Source organism: Apus apus, chromosome 4, assembly GCF_020740795.1.
Source record: "Apus apus isolate bApuApu2 chromosome 4, bApuApu2.pri.cur, whole genome shotgun sequence".
Taxonomy (NCBI): Eukaryota; Metazoa; Chordata; class Aves; order Apodiformes; family Apodidae; genus Apus; species Apus apus.
In genome coordinates, this window is record NC_067285.1 from 50,565,802 (window position 1) to 50,590,565 (window position 24,764).

Consider the following 24,764-nt stretch of genomic DNA (forward strand, 5'->3'; position numbering starts at 1 on the left):
GTTTCCAAAAGATGGCCTACAAGCTGTTCTCTTCCCCCAACTTATTGGGTTTTTGTTTGCCAGTACAACTTTGGCATCTAAAATTGCTTTGCTGTGACAAGCTTCTTTTCCAGAGTGTCACTAGTGTCTAGTTGAGTTGTTTTTCTCTCTACTTTCAATAGAAAAGTTCATATCCAATATCTAAGATGTGAGTACTGAATGTATGTATAATGGAATTTACTTTTCTAAAATGTTTTTTCCTTTTAGGAAAGAAAGTTTGTATGCAGTGTTCTTACCTGTTTATGCTTTTATGTGTAAGTAAAAATGTTATAAGAACAATTTAACTAAATAAGCTTAATGTGCTTCTGACAAAGATGCATGGCAGCCAGAGCTTTGGATTTTACATCTTCATTCTTTTTTTTACATAGCGAGCACCCCAAAGAAGGTAATAAGGTTTTTAACCTGAAGCCATGTTTTATTAGAATGTAAACTTGAATAACTTCCTTAACAGAGAAGTCTTGAAGTGATGTGAAATGGAGAGTAGAAGTAAAATTAGTTTATAAAGAGTTCTCTCCCTGTGAACTCTTTTCAGGCAGGTTCTTTGCCTCCAAGTTTCATTTCAGTCTTTCCTGGCTTTCTGGTTCCAGCAGATTCTCCAAGCCACTAGACCCTTTGCAGCCTGGCCCATCTCAGCAGTTTCCCACGCTTCAGGCTCCTGGCTCATTACCTTCCTCTTCCTCACTTTCTGCCTCATGCTGTGCTTCACTCCTCACTTCTTCACCTTGCTCCTGTACTCGCCAGGAAAGGCTCCCCTCCCTACCCACAATGTCTTGCCACTCAGTTTTTCTTAGAGCAACATGTAAATTAAGAACACTCTGTCATTGGGTGAACTGGTGAATCAAGCAACTGAGGTGTAAATGCTTATATAGAAGAATATCAGGACCAGTGTAGTGTCAGACTGGCTAAGATCTCTGGGACATGTAACCAAGCCCAAGCCTTTCACTGAGGTGCACCAAAAGGGAGTGGTCGAGCTCTGGCACAGGCTGCCCAGGGCATTGGTACCACTGAGCTCTGTTTGTGCTTGCCACAGAGAGGTTTGGTTTTTTTCTTGCATCAAAAGTTGGCAGCCTGGGCTCAATGCCACCCAAGTTGTACTGTTTTTCAACTGCCCTTAGAAGTGACTGGAGAAGGACTCCAAAGGAAAAGCAGATGCCTTGCTCACCATTAGCTTCAATGTGTCTCCTTCCTCCCGTTGCTGCCATTTCCCAACTCTAACCTGCTGGTGAAGGTTATTTCTCACTGGGAGCTACTGTCAGAAAAAGGAAGCTGATATCTTTGATGATAGTAATTTGGTTTTACTTTGCATTTCCATTGTTTTATAACGTATGCTTGAACTTGACTTCTCAGTAAATGCTTGCAGATAGCTATCTTTTTTATTAAAAATAGAGTTCTAAAGCTTCTGTAGACAGGTGAGAATATGCTCAAAAGGGTGCCAGTTTTATGGTACTTAGTAGTGGAAGTCTCTAAAGGTTTTACAGTGTAATAACAACTAGAAACACTTGAAAAGAGGAGCACCCTGAGCTATGGTGTCATGGAGGCTTCAGCTGAACTTGGTAAGTTGTAGGAACTGCTTTTTCCATTATACTTTTCAGGACAGTAAGAGCAAATTACTTGAAAGGCAGATTTTAGGAGACAAACACAAATTGTGAAAAGTTCAAGTATAGAAGGTCAAAATGCCAAACACTTAGTGGAAAGAGAATCCTGTTTTTGTAATGTAAGATTTGTTTCAAAATTGCATACTTTTGTCTCTTATTCACTCTTTCAAAGATGCTACACTTGAACTCTCCTTTGCTCTCTTTTCCCATATTTATTTTCCTGTACAGTCTTTTATGCTTGGAAATCCTTATGTGAACTCTATACAGCAGTACTTTTTCTTTGTTTCAAATCCTACCTTAGAAGGTATCTGAGTGGTTCATGATTTAACTTTGAAAATAGATGTGTTAAAAAAAAATAAAATAGAAAACCATCAGTCTATGAAACAGTAATTTTCTGTGTGATCATATTATCCTCGTAGTCAATCTGCTTCTTTTTATCTTTTGCATTTATATGTGCTGTATATGTATTATATATGCTATAGATATTACTTTTGCCATGACTGGTAAGAGGCTCTAGACTATACACTGACTCAACAAATGTAACATTTCAGAATTGGCCTGGGCTTTTCTTGGCTGAGACAGTGTCTCTATTTTTAGTAATTCATAGTCTTATCGATACACAAATTTGGTTTTGTTTGGTCTTATTTTCATGGATACATTGGCTACTAAATGTTCCAAAAAATTTCCAGGATGTAAAAGACCGAATTAGTACTTTTGTTTTAAAGGAGCATTTTCAAAACTACTCAGGAAGCAGAATAAAACCTTGTCCTGGTTCGAGTTAGGACAGAATCAAGAGAAAGGCAAGTGTAACAGCATGGTCAAGCCACATGTCTTCCATGCTGACTACAGGAAGCAGTAATCTATCTAGTACAGAAAAATCTAGTTCTTAGGCAAAAAAAGCAAGGCATGACTCTCATGTCCTTAGTGGCACAGAATGAAGTAATCCAAAATGAATGGCTCAGAGAGAACCTTTAGCTTTGTCTCATTGGTAAGTAACTTGAGGCCTCTGAAGATTTGTCTTAATCAGTTACTTCCTCCTGATAGCATATTGTGCATTTTCACTTTCATATAAGCATTCAAGCCTTTGTAGAATATTTCTCAAGTTGATGTTTTAATATGTCCACATGGCAGTGTGTTCCACCACTTTAATGAGTTTAATTCCATTCTTATAATTAATTCATGAAATCCAGTCTGAGCTTGGATATATCCTGCTTGCTGGATGGCTTATGGAGTGATGATTGAGTTTCTGTCATAATCAATGGTATGATACAAATTCTCCTGTGATTGTGATGTAGAATCTTGTAGAGTGGAGAGAGTGGAGCTTGGCAAAAGTTCTGTTTCAAAAGGATAGAGGTGGTCCAATTGTGTGGGGGTGGGGGGGGGGAGCTGGTGGTGGAAATCAATAGTTAAACAATGGCTGTAAGCATATTTCTAATTGAGGCTACATGTCTGTGTGATATTCTTGAATCTCTCATTTGCAATGCAGAGGCTCTAGGAGCATCACCAGCCCCAGTATTGTTTTGGAATACGTCCTATGAATTTGCTCTGGGTAGCTGGAAAGGGGACTGAGCCTGAGACAGGAAAAGCAGGAAGTGGAGAGACCACTTTCTCTTCCACTTGTCTAAACTACTTAACTTGTGGTTGTTAAAGATGACTTTATTTCCCTGTCTCACTTGTTGCTCCTGAAGTCAGCTAGTGATGTGTTGATTAGGCATAATTAAGATACAAGACCTGAGCTGCTATATTGTAGCTTCACTACCTTGAAACAGCAGAGCCCATGTGACTTTGGCTTTGCCCATCCTGTGCAGTTTAAATAACCTTGGGATCTTTTGCCTCTGTTAACTGATTATATGTTGTTTTTAATATATGCACAGCCAAGTCATTTCAAGGAATAAGTTTTACATGTGCCTTCACTGCTTAGAAAACTTTTTTCTTTTTTTTTTTTTTTTTCTTTTAATTCAGGAGTGGGAACATTTGTCAGTTAGACTAATATAAAATACACTGAAAACTACAAACACTAATTTTACCAGTATCCACAATGTACCTCTTCAGTTAAATATAATATTGGGTTAATTTAATAGAAACTGGTTGAGTTCATTACAATACTATATTTTATGGTGGCTGTGAGACAAACCTAAATGTATTTTCTTCCAAAATAAAGGCAGCTAGATAGAAATCCAGATGTTCTGTGTGAGGAAAGTTCGGCTGATTACTGATAAACCAAGTGGCATGTTTGTGTGGGACAACTACCACATGCAGGTAGCAGGGACAGAACTTGGAAATGGTCAAGGAACATTTTGTGCAACCTGAGCAGATGCAAGTTGTGTTCTTCTGTGGCAAACTTTTGTAGCAGGATGAATGAAGGAGTTGTGATGCGGTGAGAGGTAATTGTCTCAGTTCACTTCTCCTGTGTTTAAAGAAGCTGAATTTGATACGTTCTTGTAAACAAGTATTTTGTACTAGAACTCTGATTCAAATGTCAGTCTCTACTTCTGACTGATATAAACCACAAGACCCTGATTTTTGGATTTAAGTACATGGGAGTTACAATTGTGCACAGGATTGACCTAGTAGAAATAATTTTCTCGCTCTTCGTCTTTTACTCTGATAATTACTATGGGATTTTATAAAGTCCCATCTTGTTACATTGGTACAATGCTACCCCCTATTCAGTCTTCTGAAGTTTTGCCAATGTGACAGAAGTCACTGACAGCCTAGAAATACGCTTGGCTGGTTCTTTTAAAGCACTTCAGTTGTCTGTATCTGCTTATTTTTAAAATGTCAGACTTCAGAGGCTGCTAGCTAACGTTTTCCTGAGTTAATATAGCCAAGTGTTTAATCACTTCCTGAGACATACTACTTTGTCTCTGAAGGATACAGCAGAAATATTTATTAAACACTTCAGTCTTTTATGATTTACAATTAATCATAATATTACCACCATATTTTAACAAGCCACTGTTGTCATTTGAGTTCTTATTACTACTAAATGTTTAAAAGCTCTTCTGTTTGTAACGGTATAGTTGAATTTTTAATTGGAAATATCCCTGAAGTACTTCTGAAAACGCCTTCCAAACACAGTGCTGTTACTCCACCACAAAACAAAAGATAGAAAGGAAAAGGACTTGTCGGAAGTTGTAGAAGTAGGATTTTTAAAGGGGAGGTGACTGTTTGGCACATAAAACTGAGACATCTGGAAGCGTAAGAAGCACAGGGTCAACATGTCTGTGGTTCATATTTGTTGTGTATCATGTTTCTTGGCATGGCTTGGCGTGCAGTGCAAATTAAAGCTGTGATTTTTGTAGAAATAAATAGGGAGCAAACACTTTCTTTTCAAGTTATGTATTCATGGGCTATCATTTGATATTTTTGCAGTAAACTTACCCAGGTTCCAGCATGTTTAATTCCTATGGGCAGAAAATTTATGCTGTTCCACACTAACTCTCACTGGTTGTGGGATGAGACCACAAATAAGCATGTTGTGCTGTCTGACTTTTATGACTCCCCATCTCCAGTTCTGGGTAACAATATTTTGCAGCATGATTAGATACAATTCAGTCTAATGTATTCTTTTCTTCAATTCCACTAACAAGCATAGCATTATTTCATTAAAAAACTTGTCATAAGGACTATCAGAACTTCCTAGCACTCAAGCTGCAAGATACATGGTTTCTGTGTTGGCAGATGGGTTACGCATTACAGATTTGTACCAGTTATACTATGCAGCTGAGAAAGTGCACTAATACAGATAATACTAATAATAGACCTGTCTAATAATTAGGATTGTTAGATATTAAGTGTTTTAAAGTTAGGGCTTAGATTTATATAGCGATAATTTAGGATCATGATGCTTTCTACAACATTAAAGCACATATTAATAATGTAATATTTTTTCATGTTTTTTAATAAATTGTGGTTTTGATACATCTTGGTTACCAGAGTGAACACAGGATGATGAATTCTGTTTATGGGTTTTTTTCCCTGTGTGACTAAGGTGCTGTAGTTGATGCAGTAAACCAATGACTGTGAATTTTGTCCCATTTGTCATTTAGAAGTCCCTTTCTTACCCCTTTGTTAGCATTGTCTTATCTGCTCTGCAGTGTCTTAGGGGAAACACAAGTAGTATGCTGTTTTAGGGAGCATTGCATCTCTTTCTCTACACTTTGCATACAGTATTTGTAGAAATAGCATAGATCTCATAAGCTATAGATTCTTCTGACACTTCTGTACAGTGACATGTGAAAAAGTTTTTACAACATTTTAATTCAGTATATTATTACTGACAACCACTACAGTGTGGTGATTGTGGAGGATTCCTTCCTTGCATCTATTGCAGTCACATTCCTTGTGTCTGGGTCAAACTTGTTATTTAGAATTCAACACAATGTCACATAACTAAAAGTGTAAACTTAAAGATGGTCACAGTTTCAAGCAGTCTATTATTATGAGTGATGTACTCTTAAAACAAAAGGCAGTATCTGTGTCTTGAGTGTTCACTGAATGGGGAAATTCATGCCCAGATGCATAAGAAGTTTGCTAAAAGATAGTATTGCAAACCTTAACCATTTAACCTCACTCCAGGCATCAGGAATATCTTTGCATAGTTAAAATGTTTGTTTAAAATGTTTTACTGACTGCATTTGTAGTAATTTAGTTAAGTACTTCAACATGGAACTACTTTCTAAGTACTGAAGCACAAGCCTAACATTAGATGTTTGCTGGATCAGGGTCAACACTAAAAAATAATGCAAATTTTCCTGCTAAATAATTAGTGCTGAAATAACTACAATATTTATAGGCAATGTATGTTAAAAATAATATAAAATTTGGACTCCTAAAATTTGTTTAGGAAGTTTTTTGAAACTAAAATTTTATTACTTTACTCGATATACAGTGTTTCCATTGTATCAAAGACATCAGAGCGTAGTTTGTGCTGAGATCTTTTGACAGTCCAACATCCTGCTTTCCTACCAAAACATCCTTACACCTTCAAAAAGAAAAATCAGCCTGTAACACAGCAACAGACAATGCTTATCCCTGCTGAAGAACTCTTAATGTAATGCAAATACCTTGACCTTACAAACAAACAAAACAAAGTTTGATGTACTCAATGACAATATAAAGCCAGTCAATGTCCTTTGATTTTTCTGTCTCTTCTTAAATTGTCTGGCCACCCACTGCAGCCTTCAAAAGTATTTTGCACTGGTCACCAGTGTTACAAGACATTGAAGATGACATTTACACTCGTACTTTCTGTCACTTGTGCCATCAGTTCTCTGCCAAGGGCTTTTCATACTGTAGTAGGCATGATTCTGAAAGATGAGTTGCCTTTTTGTGTATGTGAACATGTCTAAAAAATACCCCATCATTTTGCCTCTCCTTTGAGTTGTTTTTTTCTGAATATGCAGATTCAGGTGATAAAGATACACAAACCTTTGCTTAGTTCAAAAACTTACTTAAGACTTCTAAATAAATATTCTTTAAGGCTTAATTTTGCATTTTTAATTTTTTTTTTCCATATTTTTAATTCTAAGCATGGACGATGATCAAGTGATTTCTTCAAAAGCAGGAACACAAGCCCCTTGGGGCTGAACCATTCCTAAGTACTCTCCAGACTACTTTCTGCTGTTGGTGCCTTTGAAACCTTGAGACTTTCAAATTAGTTTTTAATGAGTTATAGGTACTAAAAGACCAAACTCTTAATTCAGAGCCTCTCCCAGGGTACTGTACTGAATGACATGACCTTCTGCACTACAGACATGACACGTCTGACACCATGGAATTTTCTGGGTTTTTAAGTATGTGGAAGTTGTTCTAAAATGAAATAGTTGAGAAAGGTTCTCTCACATCAGTCACAGAAGTTTGTGTCCACCATCATTAACTGTTTTCTTCCCTTGTTCAGCCATGCTTTGTATGTAAGTATATTTTTATGTATTTATTTGCGACAAAGAGAAATAGTGGAAAACCTAAACTAAATATTCCAGCTTGCCAGTTCTTCCTGCAGTGGACTTTTTCATTCTTATTCTGTCTTCAACTTTTTGAAGCAAAACAAAACACCTTCCCCACTCCCTGGAGAGTTAAAAAAATAAAAAGCACAGTCATTCTTTGAGAGTATTTTTTTATAGCTCCTTTAAAGCTGTGCAATGAGAGTCCTACAGGTATCTGGATTACCTTGTTCTTTCCAGTGTGAGTGATGTAGATGAAAGGCCAGACCTTAGCCGTGCAGGCTGTGTGCAACAGATGCTGCTACAATGTTAAAGCAATAATTTATCACTGCTGTGTATTCTCTCCATTGCAAGCAAAGTAATTTTGCTTCTGAACTGCATTAATTGATTGTTTGCATTCTTTGCGTACTTCTTGGCCATTTCAGCTCATCATCCTCTTACATGGAGCGGGGAGCCTGAGCATGATGAGTAGCGAAGTTTTTGGTGATACTACTTAAGAGATTAATACACCTAACAAATAGTGTTTGTCTTTGGTTAAGAGCTTTCCACTACTTGATCTGTTGTGTTTCTGTGAGGGCTAAAATAACACTGTTTAAAAAAAAACCAATGCCATCAAACCCCCTTCAAGACCTGTTGTGAAATTCATGTTTGAGCTCTCCAAGGGAAGAAATATTATGCATGTCCTGTGTTTTCATATTTTATTTTATTTCGTTTTTGTGTGTCTCAGTCACAGCCCTAGTGAAATAAATTATTCTAGTTTTCCTACTAGGTTTTTGCTCAAAATATGTTTACATTTAGATTTGAAAGTTGTGGGGGTTTTTTGTTTTTTTGTTTTTTGTTTTTTTTGGTCACCTCAGTAGTGAAAAAATTTAGCTCTTTCTTTAAGAAGGAAAGTTGAGAGAGGATGGTTACCTTTAAGGAAAACTTGTGAGATTTGATGCTGACCTTGAATTTTAGAGTAGCAGGTATCTTGCTCTGGAAACAAATGCCAGCTTTGATTTTGCTTTGTTATTTAGGGAAATTATTTTGTTCCTTAAAGAATTGATCTCCATTCAAGTTTCATTAAAGGTGTCTTTCAATCATTGCCATGGGAAATTTTATAAATTTTGTGCAATGTATTTTTATTCATTCTATTTATATAGTAGTTTGTTAGCCAAACTGCAGTGTTGACAAAGGGAGACAAGTGTGATGTTCATAGTTTATTCTGCTCTCATTGACTTGTGAGAGCTTCATTTCAGGGTGATTTTTTTGGGCTGATGTTATTGCCAGCAACCATTGGATGAGAAAACATTAAGTTGCAAAGTGGTAAATCTGGCCCTTGGTTTATTTATCTGTGAACAAAATAAATTTCAGCCAAACACAGTATTACCTTGCAGCACCCTGCATTCCTCTTCATACTGTGTGCATACTAATCATTCTATCTTGACAATTAATTATTGTAGTTATTACAGATACATCAGCGAGTGAGTGATAATTAAGTATGGCTCAATACCTCTACAAAGATTTAAGTTGTTGCATAACTCCAGAAAAGGAGACAAAATAAAATGCTTGGGTATGCTAGGATTTGTGCAATAAACATACACTACTCCTACAAAAGGATACCTAGAAAGGCTTCCAAGATCCTGTAGGGTCTGAGGACAGCTTACCTGTGGTGAAACAGGGCATAAGCATACAACGGAGTTCCTGCTGGATCTTTCTGGTGATGCTCTTAGATTATTTCATTTTCAGAGGCTGAGCACATAAGAAATTAATGGTCAGTAGCTCCATTTCTGTCAATTCTCACTCAAGCTTATTGTACACTTTTATCTGCTCATTAGTTCCTTCAGCTTTGAAACTAACTTGGCTCTCCATGAGATACTCCTTTGTTGTAGCTGATAGGTTTAAGTTGTTGTCTAAAAATATTGCTTTTGTTGACTGATGAGGTAACAGTGCAAAGGCTGTGCATGTGGAGTGGTGAATGCAGTTGGATTAACTCCTTGATCCTGAGCTACTCTGCTACATAGAGAGAGGTTTCACCACTACCTGGGTTTGGCTGAGGAGCAAGCCCTTAGAAGGCACTTGAAGATCACTGGTGTAAAGCTTCTCAACAGGGTTTGATAATGCCCTGTGTCTTCTGCAGGGTATCACTTTCTCTGGGCTCTTCTGTATGCCAAGATAATTTACCATAAAAGGTAAAATGCTGGATTATATTCAAATGGGTGTAAGAAGTGGCATTAACTGTACTGTTAAAAAGAATTTAGTGTTTTAGAAACTCTTTTATGAGGGGCAGATTTGGCAGTGTGAAAAACTGAGCACAAATACTGTATCTGGTAGATTACTTTTTTCTTGTTTTCTTCTTTCAAAAGTATTACAATTAGAAGCCAAGGGTGAAGAAAAACTCACATTTTGCCATGGACCAGAGAGTATGCAGAAATTCCTAGCAGGGAATTTAGCAGTGAGAAGCTAAAGACAGCCTTCAGTTTGTGCGGAGGATTCATAGTGGTGATTGGGTAACAGTGAGCAAATCCCTGCTTAGTATATGTGTTTTCATGAAAAAGCACTGTGACTCTTCATTAACAGGTCATTTTTAGGTTCCACAGTCCCATGTTGCAGTAAGGTAGAACTGATGTGAGGTCTAGATCCAGTTTTAAAGTGCAATTATAGGTTCCTGTTGTAATAACTAAGGCATTAAGGCTTAGGCCAAAATATATAAAGATGAGATAAAAACTTTTTCAATACACAGGTGCATCTATAACACTGCTGTTTTAGTCTATACAATATGTCCTTAACATAAAATCCGATTTTTCACGTAACATAATAACAATACTGTGCTTGCCAGTGATTGGTATTATAAAATGTGCAGTGAGATAAATGCTGTTATTATGGAAATCCTATTAGCAAGCCCCTATGTACTGTGCATGTAGCACAGATTTATTAACATACCATTCTGTAGTTACTTTCTGAAAACAGTTTTACTTCCTATGAAATACTGTGCAATAATGCCATTAATAAACGTATCTAATTGCAGTATATAACTGTGAAAGCCTGAATGGATTGAAATGGATTTGAAGAGAAGCAGGATTATTGCAGTGAGATGTATTGAGCAACATATATTGTACGTCCTTAATTTTTTGTACTACTATATTCAAGAGAGAGCATTAAGCATTTAGTCAGGCAGCTAATGAAAAACGCAAGCCTTTTTATAAAAAGCTGTCAGTAGATGGCAATGTGACTATTTTATACAGACTTTTTATTCCATAGGAGGCTTAAGACTTGTAATCATTTGCCGTTGCTGCTTAAATTACTATAATTTTTTTAAAAAGCTCTAAGAACCCTTTAAAACTATTTTTTTAAATAATTGATAGTTACAAATGGAAATCTTAGCCCAGAATCTTCAAAAGTAATCAAAGTTGTTTTAATTTTCCAGTGGTCAGGGTTGAATAAAAATAATGTTGCATAACGTGCCATCAGTAAACAGGAGATTGCTGCACTTATGTCTCCTGTTGCTGCAGATTCAGTAAACTGATGTTTTATTGATAGCTAGACACTTTGGCCATAACTCATCCAAAAGTGTGGTGCTTATAATGAGCACCAGAAGGAATAACAAAAATAAACATGTTCTTGAGCTGTCAACAATACATCCAGTGTAAGGCTTACCAGAGTCTCTTTGCTCCCTCTTCATAGTGAATCTAACCAGGGAGAAATAAATTTTTGGAATGTCAGCTTCATCATCTGGTATTAGTTTAGACATTATAGTCTTATCAAGTATGGACAACTACAACACAAATGTATGTGTTTAGTGTTTTAGCAATTAGTTGCTACTGTTGTTAATAGGGACAGTAGTATAGAGGAACATATGTTAGATGCACAGCAAAAAACTTTGAAGAAAAATATTGTAACATATTCCCATTTAGAGCCCATTGGTTTCAATGAAAGCATGGATTTGAAGGGCCTAATCTGCCAAGGCTTGCTTATGTTCTGAAGTGATGGGCCCATACCTGTATATAAGTGTCTCAGAAGGTTGATTTCCACTTACTTTTGTTTTGTTTTTTTTTTATAAATCTGTCTGAGAGTACCTAAATCATACATAGAAAAAAAATACTTTTGGTCATTGTTTTCAGCAGGACTTGATTTAGGAACAATCAATCTTCATTAAAATGGTGTCATTTGTAAATAATATAGTGGTGTGAGGAAACAGCCTGTCTCTGTGCACAGTATCCACATGCCTGTGTCAAGAGGCTGTGTGTTGAAGCTAATCACTCTGTAATGGGCCTCTGCTGTTGTGTGTCTGAATTCTTAAGCATGTGTTGGAGGCAGAAATAGCTGCACCTACTATGCATTTCACATTCAGGTAGGCTGCTATAATATTGACTCTGGTAAATGCCTAGGTCCCTCAAGAAATTACAAGTAAACCTAGCTACTCAGTGTTTTGGTGGGGTTTTTTTTTTGGTTTTGTGGGGTTTTTGGTGGTTTTGGTTTTGTTTGCGGTTCCCCCCCCCCCCACACTCCCCCCCGCGTTGGGTTGTCTAAGGTTATACATAAATTAGACCTCTATTTTTACTCAAAATATCTGTGCTGTCTAAAGACTATTCATGGTGCCTCACGCCGAGATTGACCTTGGCTTTTAAATGCAAAGAGATGGAACAGTTCACAGTAGACATCTGGGCCTGACCACCGGCTGAGCTGGTGCTGGCAAACAGGCTTCCAAGAGCAGAAAATTGATTTCTTAATGAGTGGGATGAGAGAGACACCTCAAGAAAGGTGCATTCTCATGTGACTTGTACTGTCTGTATAGGCTGGACAAAATACAGCCGGTTACAAATGGTCCTTAAAAACTTCCTCCAAGTTCATGATACCAGGGATGTGGTTTCTGATGGAGTGGGTACAACTGCCAATCCTGAGGTGCCTCTATGGCATAGATGCTTGCCAGGTGAAGAAGACAGACGTGCTTGTCCTGCAGGTGCATGGAAAGCTGATGGGCCTCACTGTGGCCCTTGTGGCTAGGAGAACAGAAAGGCTGCTCCCGGCAGAATCTTGCACTGTGGGAGTGACCATTGAGAAAACAGTCTTTTCAGCTACTGAAGCAAGCAGTTCTGGCTGGCGTTCTCAATGGGATATGGAAACATCTTTCTGTCTCTTGCAGAAATTAATCCTTTTACTGTGGGTTCAATGCTGTAAACTGTTTAGCTAGGTTTTAATGTTTTGTTTCTGGGGGAGGAGAAACTGCTTATATTTGTCAGGCATCTCTTTGGAGTCTCCCTAGTCATTTACAGTGAGTGTTTCCTCTATTTCTAAACAGCAGAAATGAGTAATAATGGAGAGTTTTCTTACTTACAAACTTGTAAACCTATTTTTTCACTCAGTCCTGCACCTAAGGAGGGCCACTTCTCATCACAAGGCCAAGCCTCCAACTGTTTTTCTAGCTTCCTGGTGTTTTCTTGCCTACATGTACCAACCCATCTACCTCCTGTCAATACAGGACCCGAGGTTTTCAATCAGTCCCCTGGGCCTTCCCACATGGCTTTCTGTTGTTTCAGCTGTTTTACTCTATTAAAGACCTTAATTCCTCTGAACAAAGGGCTGCTAGCATGCTTATCAGCTTGAAAAGCCTGTGATTTCCCATGGATCAGAGGCATACTTGCAGCAGCCACTGGTACCTTCCAGCATAACAATGCTCTGCAGCAGCGTGGGGCACAGATTTAAGAGCCTTCTGTATTAAAAGCATCTGCCAGGATCCCTGCCCAGCCTTCCTGTTCTGGATGACTGCAAGAGGAAGGTAGCCTTAAAGGACCTTTGAGTGGTCAAAAGCTTATTTGTTCAGGACTTCTGTTTCATGCTGCCTGTTAGTTAAATAACATATCTAAATAAATGCATTAAGTCCTCACTGTGCCCAAATTCCTGTAATGTAGATGGAGTGATTTTTTTTCCTGTATCTTTCTGTAAATAGGTCTGAAAGTGTAAAATCTTCTTTCTTATGTTTATATAGAACTTTCTTATATTTATATATATTGATATGTCCTTAAATCTGTGCCTACAGAACAGTGTTCTGCCAAAGTCATTTAGAATGAGAAATTCTGTCCTACAAAGTGACACATTTGTGATTAGTCTGAAATGTGGAATTTGGAGTTACAGATTATCAGCCTTCACAAGACAAACATTTCTTACTGATTAAATAACTGGAAATATTGCCGTACGGTACCAGTATTATTATACATTCATATATAAAAGAAATACAGTCTGTTTCTTGCCGTGCTTGAAAATTTTGGAGCAATAACATTAAAATATGGTACTTCATTTGTCCTCATTATATTCCTTCATTTTCAGTCATGCCAGCTAATTTATTTTGCTATGTCTGTCCCCACTGTAACATTAAAAAGGGGCCCAATGATCCTGCTTCCTTACCCGTCTCCTGGGAGCAATCCTTGAGAGATTCATGAGAAGTATGAAGTTTAGCAAAACTATATATAATTTGGACTTTGTGAATGGTTGAGCAAGAACTCCTCCTAGATTCCTAAGAGCTGAAGGCTGTGTCTTACGTCATTCCACAGCTAACTTTTCCTAGGTATGTAATAGGATTTTCAATTTAACCTGTGTGCTTAATGTAATGAGGCATTAATTATTATCCATACTTTTGGAAAGACAGTGTGATTAAATAGAAAAAAAAAATCACACAGTTTTAAAATAAAAAGTTTTATTTGAACTTTCCATGATCTGTCATTGAAGTTGGGTAAACATAGTGTATTTTTGTTCTTATTAGCATAAAAATTCCATCAACACGTTTAACCTGAAAAAAATGTATTTCTGTTATCAATTGATGTAGTCTTAGGCTCAATGCATTGCAGTCGTTAATGGTTGTGATATGCTCAACAAAAATTCAAAAGGAAGGAAATATCTTAATGTAGCCCTTTGCTTTTTTGTTGTTAACTGGTAAGTATTGATCCTTAATTCTCTGACAAGACAGTTGAAAATTATTTATTCCTTAGATTAAGTGTATTCTTTTCTCAGTGAGAAAGATGTGTAAGATTATAATAAGGAGAAAGAAGAGGCTGGATTTTCTGTAACGAGAGTTTTGTCTCCTGTTGGAGAGGATTTAGCTTTCAGAAGCAGATATGAGGTACCTTATCATGAGTGGCCTTTTTGAGGGTGTTCAGTAAGGAAACATGAGCATTACTTTCAATAGTGTGTATCATCATTCTGGCAAGCAGAAATTACCTGACAAAGTATAAAGCTTGACTATTCTCAAGTAGTTTAATTTAAATCAATTTTAATCCTGCAACTCACCTTTTGCGAGTATTTTCAGCATTAAACTCAGAAATGAATGATCTGTATGGACCCAAACTGAGTATTTTTGCAGGTCTGCTCCCTTTCAGCAATCACAGTAGCTTCTCTGTGTGTGAGACTCTCTGTGTTATGTGTCCAATGCTTCTACATGACTTGAGATGGTTGAACATTAGACAGATAGACCTCAGTGTTTGCTGAATAGGGCTGTGGGGTGTTTTTTTTTCCTGCGTGAAAACCACTCTGGGCAGATAAGTGAAGTTGCTATAATGTGTTAGTGCAGCCTCACCAAGGACTTGAATGCAAATGGGTTGTACACTTAGACTGGGAAAGACCTTGTGTCATGTTTATAATATAGAGATAGCTAACTGAAGTAATGTACACAAAGCCACTTGCATTCATAAATGATTACATGACACATCCCCTGTTTGGTTCATTCTGAACCAATTAAAAAATGTAATCACCATCTCAATAAAATGAGTGGGTTACTTATGGGCCCAAGATACTAGAAGTAGTAACCCCCACCTCAGGTACTAAAAGGCACCTTAAAATGAGACAGCTCTAAGCTTTTGAACATCATTTATGCAGACAGAAGAAGTTATATGCTTTGTGTTTGTTATTTTGAGGTTTTAAAAATTTGACACATTTAATTCAATACTTTCATTAATTCCTTGCACTGAGTCCTTTAATGCCAATCATGCAGAAAATACTTAAATATGAAAAGTTCTTTGTAATTATCATAAAATTGTATTACAATAAAAGCAAAATTCTTGGCTAAGAAATTCAAACAACATAAGCCAATTCACAGTTATACAAACAAACACTGCAAAAAATTGCGTGCAGAAAAATGTGAAAATAACAAAAAGACTTCCATTAGGAAATCACACTTCTCTCATATTTCACCTGGGAGATGAAAGATGCTTCTTTTCCACAAAATGTCTGATTTTTATTTTGTCACAGGAAAGAATCAAATTATTCCCATTAATTTCAATATGCATTTTAGTTATCTGAAGAAGAGGGTTTTTTGTTTTCTTTAAACTGAAGATTTCAGTATTATCCAGTATTTGAAGTTAGGGAGTGAGAGACATGCTAATAGAAGGGGAAAATATGCAGCAAACTATATGCAAATATTAATGCATTTTCTTTGATCTTATATGAAAAATATTGTAGACTTCTGAGGGCTAGAAATGCCACAGATAAAATCAGCAGCCTTTCTAATGGTGAATGCTGCTTTTATCACTTTCTTGATTTACCAGTACTCTGACTTAAGGTCTCCCAGTTCTGAGACTGGGTTTCATAATTTACGTATTTAGTCCAACAGGCGTTAGATCTTGCCAATTCTTCAGTTCCTTTTTAGTCTTTAGATCTATCACTTAATGGAGAGGAAAAAAGAGAGACAACATCTAAAGATGTCCTTAAAAGAGGAGTGGGAAGCTTCACTTTTTATTATCAACTTGCCTCCTGTCAGGAGCTATTTCTGTAAATCAGACCAAAGAGTAAATAGATCATATAGATCTCTTGTTACTTTTGTAGTCTTGGAGGAGTCTGGAATATTTTCCACGGTTTTATGATTTCAAAAGATGAAGCTTGGATATTCTCTTAAATGGCAATTCTCAAACCACAGTATGGGGATTGCTGTCTCAGTCAGCTGGGATCCACTTAATATTGTCCTGCCTCCTCTTTTATCCTTTTTTTTTTTGCATTGTACATAGCTGAAAAGTTGTCCCCATACTATTCTCCCATTCTTCATTTACCGATGAATATTTTATGGCAAGTAATAGGAAGTAAAAATGAGTCAGTGAATAAAAAAGTTACTTCTTGTAAAGTGTTACTATTTCTCAAAGGATCTTGTTCATCATTTTTATTAAAAAAATGGCTTGGGTGGAATTTGACAAGTTGTCAAAATTGTAATATATGAGGGAAAAGGGCTCAATTTCAACAAAAATCTGTTTCGATGACATGACTTCAAAATATTTTTAAAAACATACCTGATTTCCTGCTGATTTTTCCTTCAGACCTCTTGTTAGTCCACTGACTAGGCAGAAATTGGTAAATTGGAATCCTGGGCAGCAGCTGCTCCTTGTGGGATGACTAACCCCTCTGTTGCAAGGCCTTTTCCTGAGTTCCCTCTTGTGAGAACTTGCTGCTTTTCAGAGATGTAGAAAATTTAGTACTTAATTTGGGACTGTAATGGTGTAGGGACTGCTTTGTCAGTTTTGACCAGAATTTTCTCCTCAAACCTTTTATCAGTGATACCTTTGTAGCAAAAGCAATACATTTCTAAAACGGTGGCATTTTCTCTGTTGTTCACGATAAAATCTCTTATCACAAAAATTTTCCATGTTCCTGTGGGAAGCACAGTGAAAAAGCACTCATCAGTGCTGCCCCCAAGGGAAGAGAAGATGGAGCTGAGCATGACCCCAGCACAAGTGGGACAGTGGCTGCAAGTCCCGTGTGGCCCCAGCTGGGCTGGTGACAGATAGGATCCACTGATAGCCCAGGTACTATCCTACAAGGCAAAATGATGGGTCAAGTCCTGTATTACTGTAGGAAGTCCAGCCAGGATCAGGAGAGGCTGGGGCTGGGTGCAGGCATTGTGCTGTGGCAAGCGCTGGGGACCAGTGCCTCAGCTGGGATGGGACTGCTGGAAGATGGGCAAGGGGTGGGGCCATTAGGATCTGTTAGTGCCCTCAGGACCTGAAAAACTCTGTGAAAAGTACAGTTTTTAAACACGTTCCTCATCCTCCCTCCCCACTACCTGATCTGCCAGGAAGCTCTGTACTGGTTTATGCACAGTTTTAAAACAAGAAAGAGATACTTTGAAAAAAGTATTAAGTAAACCTTTAATGCCGAGTAATGTTACCATCATCTAAGATGTCTCTCCTAAATAAGGCTGACGGGCTGTGGGAAGCAGTGGGCAGAGTACAATGGATGCATGACTGGCTGTACAAGCCTGTGCATGATATTCATCACAAATTAATTCCATGTGTGAGCTAGTCTTCTGCTGTGTTACTGAAGCATACTTTCCTTTACTGACTTTTTCTGCCCAAAGATATACCATTGCTGTTTGAAAACTATGTGATTGTCATAGCAGCCTACTTCCAGCTCGGATGATGTGTAACCTAATGTAGGAGAGTACATGAATTTTAATGGTGAATAATTTAGATGATAAGAAGGGTAACAAAACCAGTAAAAAAAATACAGTAACAGTGTTGAAAAGTGAGCAGTAAGGTGTATCTGTTACAAGATTTGTTATGTTTGTTCTCTATAACAGGTGTAAAATTAGAAATCTTACATTTTAAAGAGGTAGAAGTCAATCTTGATGTATTTGGTTCTCAACTAATATAAAAGAGCTAGCAGAGAAATATCTGTAACATTCTTTGTTTACAATAGATAAAAATTGTAGAGGGGAAGCCTGCTCTAAAATTGACTATATTAGTTTGCCTGTCAAGACACATCATATCAGTTGGGCAGTGCAGAGAAAACAGGAATGTTTTCATAAAGTGTATCTGTGGAACTTTCTGCTATGTGTATTGTTATGTAGATATATGACCTGATGATTTCTGTAGCACTGTACAAAGGCATGTGTATTTTTTCTCCTCACAAGTTGTGCTGTAGCATCCCTGTAAAGAGGGAGTTTCCTATTGTATGTAGTTTTAAAGAAGCCTTGATGCCTAAACTCAAAGGGTTTAATCTGCGAGTAACAGATTGATTTAAACATGTAATATAAATGTTTAGTGGCCAAAGGTTTGTAGAGATTTTGCTTTGTATAAAGGCAGTTTATCATCCAAAATTACAAGGAAATAGATTCGTTTTTTGATCTTGCATTACTTCAGTGAAGATCACGGGAGACCTTTTTGTAAAGACAGTGTAGGACATCTATGTATGTGGTATTTTTCAACCTAGAATTTTGCTTCTGAAATTAAAAGATGTAAATAAGGCTATAATGGTTAAAAATACAATGGAGGTCATGACTGGGTTTGATATGAATTGCATAAATAAAATTATTATATTAAATCCTCTTACAGTCCTATTTTGCAGTATAAAATATAGGTGCAGGAGTGACTGGCAAAACATAACAATTATTTTGTAATTTTAAGATTCCTGCAGTCAAGTTGCTTTCTCTGTTACAATATTCCTCTAAAGGAAGTTACCTCAATTTTTTTGTCTCTTTCAATGCTCAGATAATTTAACAAATTGCTAATAGTTATGTTCCTTGAAGGCTTTCTGGTTATAAACGATTTTGTTGGGTAGTGTGAAGGAATAATTCTTATGTTATTGGACTTTCAAAGTTTTAATTTCCATTGGGCTTTCTTATTTATGGTTTGTGTTCTCTTTGTCCAGCATTGCCATGCCTCCCTGACACAAAAGTTGCTGGTTTTGTTTTCATATTGGAAAATAATCAACAACAATAAATTGATGCTCATTTTCTATGATGAAAAAATACATTAAAAACTGTAGCATTTTTTAAACAGTATTTAAAATTTATGAGCATTTTAATAACTGACATGTATTAATATTAAATCCTTCAGAATCACATTCAGTCTTCTCACATTAGGTCTATTGCTTTAATTAATGACAATGCAATTTCTGAACTACATTACTTGTTAGGGTTGATTGTATTTTTGAATATTTTTCTTTTATTATCCCATCCCTTTCAGGAATCATGCAGCTCCTCTCTCTGTAATTTGGTTTCAATTTCTCAAAACAGATCTCACAAACTTCAGGTTCACATATACTGTCTTCTAAGTACTAGTTCAACTAAGGTGGAAAATTTAGCTGTTGGTTTATTGACATTTTGGCTACCCACTAGACAGTAAGATGTAAAACTGAAGAAAATACTGCACTGATCTACTAAGGTGCATGTTTGAGACCTGACTCTGTGCATCTGTGCTGGAGAGTGAGTTTTTGACATCCCATATGTGCTAGGTAGAGAGAGCAATCCTGCGTGTGATTCTTTGGGAGATGGTTGATATTTGTATGAGAGAAAAAAAAAAAAAAAAAGGTGGAGTTTCAGATTTAATGTAGTAACTGGAGCAAGAATAATCTTTCCCAGTGATAAGTGTGTTGTCTTTCACCATACATTTCTTTGTGTTCCCTCCAGCCTCCACTCCACCTTGGGAACAAGCTGAAAATAGGAGCTAACGATGATGCTGTTGTAGTCTGGAGGGAGCCCACTTCTATGATCTGCTTTCTTAGGCTACTTGCGCAGTTATGTTGTATCTAATTTTTAGCCTCCTAGATTTGCAGTCTGGCTAGTTTTTTTGGGCAGAAAAGTAATAGGTCATAGGTGAAGAATATTTCTTGAAGTAGAAATGTTCTTAATTAAGTAACTTTTTGATTTTTGGGTTGGTTTTTTTTGTTTGGTTGGTTTTTTTCCAAATGTTGGTGTGCTGAAAGCTGCTCATTTTGATCACACGGATGCATGAAAATGAAGAGCCATATCCTGTCACTGTGCTCTTTATCTGAATTTTGCTATTAATGGTGCTGTGTACAGTAAACAGAATTTGGCCCATTGTTCTTCTCTAGTATTCATGAGAACCTCGAATTTCTGTGAAGCAAATGCAAAACCTGTTTTATTATTTCTATAAACATCTCAGGACAGCAAACTTTCTGTGACAGATGTGTCTGAGAAAGCCACAGTGATGTTAATGGCATTAAATAAACTACCTCTACCCCACCCCAACATTGTCACTTTAATGACAATGGAAAATATTCAGTAGAAATATTATTTATTTTTTTAATGGAAGGGAGTTTGTACTCAGTACTAGCCATCAATTTCACATGCCTTGTAAAACCTGCACAGAAAAAGACATGTTGTGCTTCTCAGTTATTTCAGCTGTGAACTGCCTTGTGTTAAGAGTTTAAATCATAGCCTTTTGTCACTTTAAAGCAAAGTGGATTTTTCTGTATTAAGAAGTGTAGACAAAGATGTGATTTAGGATGAATCCTGTCAAGGTGTGACTCTGTGTTAAATTCTTGGAGAACTTAGTCAATATTAATGTGAAAAATTATACAAGGAAGCTGTATGTCAGTAATGCAGACTTTGTGTGTTCTTTCAGGCTCCAGAAGTACACTTTTTTTTTTTTTTTGTCAGTTTTCCCACAGCTAAGGCATTTCTGTCAGGTCATAACCACTTAAGAAACACCTCTTCCTTTAATATTGTAGTATACAGAAATTCTAATTTTCTAAGGGAAGTAATGAAAATAGAGATTTTTTTAGCCTGGAGGGATAAGATAGAAGTTGTCTGACAATCAAAGGAATCCTCTTCTAAAGGTAGAAGCCATCAGAAAGTATAGCAGTTTGAATATAAAACTGTACAAACCTTCAAATTTTAAGTATAAAGGAGTGTCAAATTGCTGGTAGCTTTTCTTTCTTTCCCCCAGTTTCAACAGAAGGATCCTTCAGCTGATCAAATGTAAAGAGATGACAAGAAGTAATTTATATGGGATCACATTCACTATGTAAATGATTGCAATTCAAAAAAAAAAAAAAAAAAAAAGCAAGCTCATTTCTCCTGTGTGCTTGCATATACAGCAGTTACTCATCACATAATGCTTATGGATGGATCCTCTGATTCTGACAGTGCATTAGGTGCAGAGGTAAAAGCACAAGGGAAATGAATGAAAGGAATAGCATGCTCCTAAGATGTTGGTGCAGCCAAGGTATAACAGATTTGTCACTGGAGATAAAACAGCGTAATTCAAAAATTCAAATCCATCCAAATGCAAAGGCTCCATGAAGAGGGGAAAAAAGCAAGGATTTTCTTTTTCCTTTTTTTTTTTTTCTTCATTTAAATGAATGATGTCAAGTTGGGCGTTGTGGGTGTGCTGGGTGCACTCTGATTAAAATTCAGTGGGGCTGAGGCTGCTCTCCTGTATTAGCTCTGAACCTTGAGGTTTCATGCTGTTGCTTTGTAGAAGGCAAACCAGCATGAATTCATTGTAGAAGTGGCCCAAAATATTCTCTTGAAACTATTTTCTTTATTAAAATTATTTTCTGTGAGAAATGTATGCTCTTTACAGACACTTTTGACTTCTTAGCAAAAAAATGAAACACCTGAAAACAGAAACTTTCAGCTTCCAGCAGAAAGCTGAAAACCTTTGATTTGAAAATGCTGCTGTGCTGGTTCACAGGTGTTGTATTCTACTAAAGAATATGGTTTTCAGAAGCAAATGTAATTGAATTTTACCTCTCATGAGGCTGAACTTATAACCTGTCTTGGGGATTTTTGTCTGCTATTTTGGTGTGCTGAATATTTTGTGGGCTGGGGGGAGTAAAACTCAATTTTGGTCAACTTTTAATTATAGTACTCTAATTTATGTGCACACATATGTATGCACAGTATAATTAGCCCTTTTTTAAGAATCTATAGAGACCTGATTCTTTTACCTTAAATCACACTCAGCTGTCTTCCTCCTCTCACACTGTTAGAGAAGTGCTTGATATATAAGGGACAGGTTGTCAGCAGAAGAACTCCTTTTCATCATCAGAAATAACTGTAGACATGAAATATTACTCAATTTTCTTGAGCCAGGAAAAGAGCTTTATTTTAAGGGAAAGTTTTAAAAAAATAGTTTCAACATTTCAATCTTCTGTCAGAATATACTGTGCTGTTACATATCTTAACTCCAGTGCTTTTGGATAACCTCCTGCTAGGCTGAGATTTAGCATGCACCCTCCTTGCAATAATTTATTTTTAGATAAGATGCACTTGGTACCTCGTTATGAGATACTGAGGCATCCATGAGACTTCAAGGCTATGTCTTAACTGCAAAGTAGGAACACCTGGGACTCTTGGAGGCAGAGGGGTCAGTGATCCCCTAACCCAAGGAGGCTCACACATGCTGAAGAGGTTCCGGAGTGTTCTCACTGCACAGCTGTGCCCACAAGTTGCTTGGGAAAGTAATAGCTAATGCAGGGAGAAACTGTGCTGGGGTCCTGCTACAGTTTAACTGAACAGGTAACTATGTTATGGTTCCTGGCATCACTACCAGTGCTTCTTAAATTTGCTAGGACGGAAATAGACAGTATTCCTGGCAATGGCAGAACGTAAGTAAAATCTGTGTGTTCGTAAAAGAGAAGTATTTTAAACCTAGTGTCTTGCTCAGATGTCACTTGAAGTAATTGAACTGTATCTTGATGACTCAGCTGGATATGTAATTTGATTGTAATTTCAGCTGAGCTAGTGTAAATCTAGACTAACTGTAGAGAAATAAAGTGTGAAATCAGTGTGAGTGAAGGGCAACTGGGACTACTGGGCAAAAAGAGTGGTTTGTTGTGGGGTTTTTTTGGCTTTTTGGCACAAAGTAAGATGCTTCAAAACTTTGTGAAATGTTCTCTAATGTGAGGTCTAAATGTGAGGACCTACACTAATTCCAGAATTTAAGTTTAAAAAGAAAAAGAAGAAAATATTTACCAAGTGTTATGCCTTTCTCAACAGACTTTGCTGAAACTTGCTACAAAATGGTTCTTTTAGCACCTTTGCAAACTTGTCATAGAGAGATAGTCAAAGGTGCTCTGAAGCTGGAGCAGATTTTGAACACTGAATGGAGAATCTAAGGCTAATGATGTATTTATTCTTGAGATTTACATTTTAATGCGAATATAGGGATTTTTTTTTTTAAATAGAGCTAATCTAGTTGTTTGCATTTTCCTGAAGATTTTTCACTTCACTATATTTTACACACTGTAAATAGTGAATCAGTTTCTCAGGCAACAAAGGAAGAGTCAAGGCTCTCATGATTACATGTTTCTTTTACTTTCCACTAAAATTATTAATTTCATATTCTGCTGTTGCTGAAATTTGGACACAGAAAGTAAGACAATACTAAGAAATAGTTCTTGACTCCTATGATGTAAGCAGAGCAAAGGGTTTGCTTTCATATTAGTCACCCACTTGAATTGTCCAAAAATGTCACTTCTGTGAAATAAGATGGGTGCATTCATGCTTTAACATGTTTAGCTACTTCTTACCTTATATTTGCTTGACACATACATTTTTTGTTCAGATCTTTAAATAGTTATATTTAATATATTTAAATAGTATGCAAGTCACATGGTGTTCATGCTAAAGGCTTGTTTCTTGTATTCTACTCGAAACAGCAGTATTAATCCATAATAGGGAAAAAGAAATTCAAAACAATGATTTATTGTATGTGGGGTTTTTTTAGCTGATTTTACTTTTCCATTTCAAGTTACTGTGTGTGATTACCAGAAGAAACAAGGTAATAATCTCCACACCAGAACAGCAGTAACAGCTCTGGCAGGATAGTTGCCCACAGGTGCACTCTGAGTGACTGACTGGCAGAAAACTGCACTCAGAGAGAGCTTTGTGAGCAATTTGAAAGAACAATTAATTTGACTAATGCAAGACTCTTTCCTATTTGTGAAGAATCCATGTGCAAATTCTCTTTCCCTTTTTTTTTATTGCTATTTTAAATTGCCCCTTAAATTTTCATGAAGGAATTTTAGCTGTTGAGGTGATGGAAAACTGCTTGCTATTAGTATTTCCAGGTTTACTGAGTGTCCCTGTTCAGTCACAGGATTTTGTTTTATACTTTTTCTAGGGGCACAGAGTGGGAATTTCAAATTTTGAGGAAATGGAACTAATTTACAGCAGTGATTTTTAATTACACTTCAGTTCTGGAAGTGAGACTCAGAGTGGCTCAGTTAAGAAAAATGAAAATCACTAAACTTTTTTTTTTTTTCCAGAATTATAACAAATTTCCTGTTTTACAGTTGGAATCAAGAGAAATTAAGATGTGTTAGAAGCTTTGCAGAATCTAGAACCTTATTGCTTTTTGTTTGCAGCTACTGGAGTTGCACAATGTCTTTATTACATTGTCATAGCTTGAACCTTCATTTGCAATGCATTTGTGCTGTTTACTTATGAAAAGGTATAAAATATGATTGAGCATTACAATTA